We start from the raw sequence: 6,489 nt of genomic DNA on the forward strand, positions 1-6,489 counted from the left end.
GATTTGTAGCCTTTGACCCGCTAGAAAACCTTAATCTGGTAATGCTAAAGAAGTGTTTTCTAGCTCAGGGTTTCTCCAAATTTTTCATTCAATAGACCACTTTGGAAAGAGATCCTCTTATGGATGCAAGTTTCAGAGTACTAGCTGTGTTAGTCTGTATCAGCAAAAACAAGGAGTCCTTATCAGAGGGGTAGTCGTGTTAGTCTGGATCTGTGAAAGCAGCAGAGTCCTGGGGCACCTTATAGACTAACAGACGTTTTGGAGCATGAGCTTTCGTGACTGAATACCCACTTCGTCAGATGCATGTAATGGAAATTTCCAGAGGCAGGTATAAATACACAGCACATGAAAAGATGGGAGTTGCCATACCAAGTGGGAAGTCAGTCTAACGAGACAATTTAATTAACTGTAGGATATCAAGGGAGGAAAAATCACTTTGGTGGTGGTGAGAGTGGCCCATTTCAAACAGTTGACAAGAAGGTGTGAGTAACAGTAGGGGGAAATTAGTATGGGGGAAATTAGGTTTTGTAATGAACCATCTACTCTCAGTCTTAGTCCTATTTTGATGGTGTCCAGTTTGCAAATTAATTCCAGTTCTGCAGTTTCACATTGGAATCTGTTTTTGAAGTCTTTTTGTTTAAGAATTGCCACTTTTAGGTATGAATGTCACTAGCCGTCACCTACAGCCCCCAGCTAAAACCTCTGCAGCGCATCATCAAGGAACTACAACCTATCCTGAAAGATGATCCCTTACTCTCACAGACCTTGGGAGACAGACCAGTCCTCATTTACAGACAGCCCCCCAACTTGAAGCAAATACCACACAACAAAAACACCAACCCAGGAACCAAACCCTGCAACAAACCCTTGTGCCAACTCTGTCCGCATAGCTATTCCAGGGACACCATCATAGGACCTAACCACATCAGCCACACTATTAGAGGCTCGTTCAACTGCACATCTACCAATGTAATATATATCATCATGTGCCAGCAATGCTCCTCTGCCATGTACATTAGCCAAACCAGACAGTCTCTGCTTAAAAGAATAAATGGACACAGATCTGACATCAGGAATTATAACATTCAAAAACCAGTAGGAGAACACTTCAATCTCCCTGGTCACTCAATAACAGACCTAAAAGTGGCAAATTAGACCTGAATACAGGCTGAGTGTGGATGGGTCATTACAAAACCTAATTTCTCCCTACTGTTACACACACCTACTTGTCAACTGTTAGAAATGGGCCACTCTCATTACCACTCCAAAAGTGATTTTTCCTCCCTTGGTATCCTACTGTTAATTGAATTGCCTCGTTAGATTGACCTCCCACTTGGTATGGCAACTCCCATCTTTTCATATGCTGTGTACTTACACCTGCTACAGTATTTTCCACTCCATGCATCTGATGAAGTGGATTCTAGCCCACGAAAGCTTAAGCCCAGATAAATTTGTTAGTCTCTAAGGTGCCACAAGGACGCCTCATTTTTTCTTACGGATGCATTTCCCTACCCAGCACCTATCCCCTGCTCCTTGGTTCTTAGAATCTTGTGTTCTGCAGGCCATCAGGAAGATCTCTGGTGGACCACAGATGAGTTTGGTCTGGTCTTTTTCACTGGTTCTCTGTTAAGGAACAGACAAAATAGCTATGGATGATATTCTGGGCAGAACTGTAATTACTACAATATTTTAATACTATTTCTCTTACGTTTACTTAGTCTCTAATCATTGTTAGACGTGTTAAATTTAACAGCATGGCAATATAGAGAACACTGTGTTTACGGGTCAGTGTATTGTTTTAGGAAGGGATGTGGAGGCTTCTTGCAGAAAGTTAGTATTGCCTATGCAATAGCTCCTCTTCCACAGCAGGAAAAAAAACAAACCCTCAAAGCATGGAACAATGCCAGTCTTATTTGTAAATTCTTGTCATCAGTATCTAGGAGTTGCTCTCTTCTGGACACAGAGTACAAGCTCTTTCCTAGACTTTCAAACATTTAGTAAATAATACAAACTTCAAAACACCAGAGTGAAGTAGTTATTATTACCATTTTGCAGATGGCAGCACTGAAGCAAACAGTTAAGGTCAACATGTATTTAAAAACTTGGGTGCCTAACGTTAGGCACTTATATCCATATATGATAATTATATAAAGGAGGCCTAATTTTCAGGGGACCCTGAGTTCCTACTCACAGACTTCAATGTGTGTTCAGCACCACAGAAATTCAGGGCACTTTTAATTAGATATCTAACTTTAGTCAACTAATTTTGAAAACTTGGCCTATACTTCCTGCCACCCAGCCTTGTGTTTTAACCAGCCTTTACCTGTCTGTGTTATGTCAGTTTATGCTACAGGTCACTTTTTGAATATGTACTCATAGTTTGGCTGTTTTCCTACTTTAATCAAGATTAGGAGCCCCCTCCCCCTAAAAAAAAAGGGGCAGGGGTTTTCTTCAAATGCTTGCATCTCCAGGTCCTCAGTATCTCCAGGGATTCCCTGTATAGAGGCCCTATGTCTCCACACCAGCTCTGGAACTGACTGCTGCTTTCCCTGATTCCTTGTTAGCAGAGTTCCAAGACTTCATTAGTAGGGGCTTTCTCAATACAGAGGGAACATTAGGCTTAGCCTGTATTAACTCCTGAGTGGGCATCCTATAGTTCTGGGCATTAATAATTCACATCTTTCCTCCCTGGCCCCTCCCCACACAAAAATCCCTGACCCCCCTGAGTGCCCAAGTCTACAGCTCAAGTAGACTTGGGCACTCAGGTGGAGCCAGAAATGGAACTCAGCAATTCCTACCTTGCAGAGGTCAATCCTCTGTTTGCTTTGAGGCAGTGAAAGAGGAGAGCAGATAGTACATTATATCACAAATACTATGGTGATAGATGCTATAGAAAAACCTGAATGCCTTAGAGATTGTTCCTGCCAAGACCTTGAATCATCTCTAGTAAAACATATTCTATGGTCTCATGTCATGTATTATTTTATTTGCCTGGCTGTAGCAAAGCTTTTGATCTGGGGATTCAAAACACAGAGAAACACTGCAAATTATTTTATGGAATAAAGTGTGAGGAATGTGTACCTCTAAAGAAGTTGTATTTGCTCTGTTAGCCTATCATCTTTCAAGACTCTCAAAAAAGATAACATATTAGAGTTATAAATGTATTGAGAGATTACACTACCAAAAATATTATCTGGTATTTTAAAAACAAGTTTACCCATCCAGCTGCTTAAGTTACAAGCTTTATGGCAGTCATGCTTGTGACACATGGTTTATGGAAAACTGCTGCTTTGCCAGTTAGAGCTATTACTTCATTTCCCGGCTGGAGGTATGTTCCTATTATGACACGTTCTCATCAAAAATAAACCGAATAATAGGGAAACAAGGAAACATTTTAACTTTTTTTTCAGCTCTCTAAATGTAGTGCAGCACTTCCACTATAATTAGTATGTGATTATATATAGAGAGAGCGAGAGAATATGTAGTGATGTGGTATAAAAGTTTTATTGACTTCATTTTAGGATGACTAAACTGCCAACTTGCTCCTATGTATGAGATGATCTCCTAGGATTGGTCCACCAAAACATTGATCGCTCTTCACTCAAATCCCTCTTTCAAGAAAAAAAATATTTTAGGCATCTCTTTACATCATAAAAGAAGCAAGAAAGGGCACAAATCCATTTTTCTCCTTTGCAGGTCACCTTTAAGGTGTTCCCTCTCTCTGCAAAATTCCCATTCTCTCCTAACCACTGACAGAGATGTCAAGCTTGGATCACGGAGTGATAGTACTGCAGGTAAAGTATTAGTCCAGTCCAGTGTACAATTTGTTAGAGAGGAATCCCAGCAAAAAACCCTCTTTCATACTCCATCTGGGACATTAGAAACCTCTGTGGCCAGCCCTGTGCACAAGGATGTCGGGGGTTAGGGATCTGCAGTAAGCTTTGGCCAGTGTCAGAGCCAGCAAAGGAAGAAAGCCAAGGTTCAAAAGTGGTCTTTTTAAAAGTGTCCTTGCTGCTCTTTGCATGGCTGAGAGTGAGGATTAATTTCAGTCACCCAGTGAAAGGGAATCATCACCCATTGCCACCAGCTTACAGGAAGATTTCCCAAGAGGTACTTCTATGGATTTGTCCTTTCTCTATTGGAAGGCATTTGTGCTCAATGTAATGCTTTGCTTTCAAAAGCCTTATGTTATTTGTTGTGCACAATGGTGTTATTCTGCATCACATTGCAAGGTCTGACATTTCATGTTACCGTGAGGCTTTGATTTCAGTTACATAGTTTGAGATGAGCCCAAGCTGATATAACACTTGAGACTGGGCTAGTATCTAAAAAGACTAGCTCAGCAGAAGAGTTTGTCTCTCCTTTTTTCTGAAACATTTTGAAAAATTGTTTATAAAAAGATAATAGGGTGCTGGCTATTAAGTTTCAGGTTCCTATTCTCCCACCTGTGCGTAGGGTTTCACGTGGTAACATCCAATAGAAGCTTAATTTACTTATTTGGTGCCAAGCACCATCATTTCTGGGATCTTACACTATTTTAAATAATAAATACATATACACTGCTTGCAAGAGGCAGCAGGAATCGGGACTATTCCTTATCCGTAATTATGCTTCTTTGAAGGTATCGTCATAGATTCCCACTGCTGAGTTTCCAATTGCTAGTAAGGAGAAATTGCCCTAGCTCCGAGTTTTGAGGCAGCGGTTGTTGAGCATACACACTGGTCATCCGTCAATAGCTTACCTGTCTAGAACCTTCCCAGTTATTTCCTCCACATGAGCCAGCTGGGAAACAAACCAGTAAATGCCCACATACTTTCCAAATAAAAAATAAAACTGCTCCTCCTTGAGGCTGTACATAAACATATCCATAAAGGTGCCTTAAAAACCAGAACTACCAAATAGTGCAGGGAGGCAGCTGGGTAAACAGTACTCCTGTGACATCATACCCAGGGCCGCCTAGAGGATTCAGGGGGCAAAGCAATTTAAGGGGCCTCTTCCATAAAAAAAAAGTTGCAATACTATAGAGTACTGTATTCTCGTGGGGGGCCCCTGCGGGGCCTGGGGCAAATTGCCCCACTTGCCTCCCCAATCCCACCCCCGGGCAGTCCTGGGAAAAATAAATATTTGAAAAACCTTCCGCATCTCGGCACAAACCCAGTTTTGAGAAAACTTCTTTTCAAGTCACCTTTACAAGGTATCACTGGTTCTCAGCATCAGCTAGTGCTAAAAGGCACTAAAGCTCATTAAAAGGGTTGGACAAATATTTCCTGTCAAAACTAGGGGGGTTTAAAAAGCAGAAAAAAATCACGGACAATGTCTGCTTTCCTTCAAAATTTGTTGTTTTTTTTTTTAATTGAAAAGCTGAAATTAGTCCACCAAAACCTGAACATGGTTTGGGGTTTCAAAAGTGTGTGGCCAAATATTTGCTGCTTGCTGTTTGATTGTTTAAAGAAACAATAAAAAAATTCTGCTTAAAAAAATCCAAAACTTTTGAACCACCTCAGCTTGTGACCAAACGCCTGAGCCCATCCAGTCAGAGATTTTTACAGGTTTCTGATACTCTGCTGGCTTCCTTGACTCATATCTGTCTCCATAACTTTGGGTTCATTTAGGTTAGAACATAAGAATGGCCATACTTGGTCAGACTAAAGGTCCATCCAGCCCAGTATCCTGTCTATTGACAGTGGCCAATGCCAAGTGTCCCAGAGGGAGTGAACCCAACAGGTAATGATCAAGTGATCTCTCTCCTGCCATCCATCTCCACCCGCTGACAAACAGAAGCTAGTGACACCATTCCTTACCCATCCTGGCTAATAGCCATTAATGGACTTAACCTCCATGAATTTATCTGTTTCCTAGAGACTGGCTCCATGGGGTCCCTCACAAACTGGAGACGGTTACTGTGGGTTTGTCTTTAGTATAGCTTATGTACATACTCCACAAACTGAGCATTTGAGCTTGTTCCAGAAGCTGGGATGAGCCTATGTTTGTGAAAACTGAAATGCTCAAAATACCACATACATGTGAATGGACACAGGGTGCTAAAAAAGACGGTTACTCACCTTTGTAACTGTTGTTCTTCGAGATGTGTTGCTCATATCCATGCCAGTTAGGTGTGTGTGCGCCGCGCGTGCACATTCGTCGGAAAACTTTTACCCTAGCAACTCAGTGGGCCGGCAGGTCGCCCCCTAGAGTGGCGCCATCATGGTGCTCGATATATACTCCTGCCGGCCCACCCGCTCCTCTGTTCCTTCTTGCCGGCTACTCCGACAGTGGGGAAGGAGGGCGGGTGTGGAATGGATATGAGCAACACATCTCGAAGAACAACAGTTACAAAGGTGAGTAACCGTCTTTTCTTCTTCGAGTGATTGCTCATATCCATTCCAGTTAGGTGAATCCCAAGCCTTACGTAGGCGGTGGGGTCGGAGTGAAATGTGGCAGAATGAAAACTGCTGAGCCAGAGGCTACAGCATCTCTTGACTGTTGAAC

The sequence above is a fragment of the Gopherus flavomarginatus genome, chromosome 3, assembly GCF_025201925.1.
Source record: "Gopherus flavomarginatus isolate rGopFla2 chromosome 3, rGopFla2.mat.asm, whole genome shotgun sequence".
NCBI lineage: Eukaryota > Metazoa > Chordata > Testudines > Testudinidae > Gopherus > Gopherus flavomarginatus.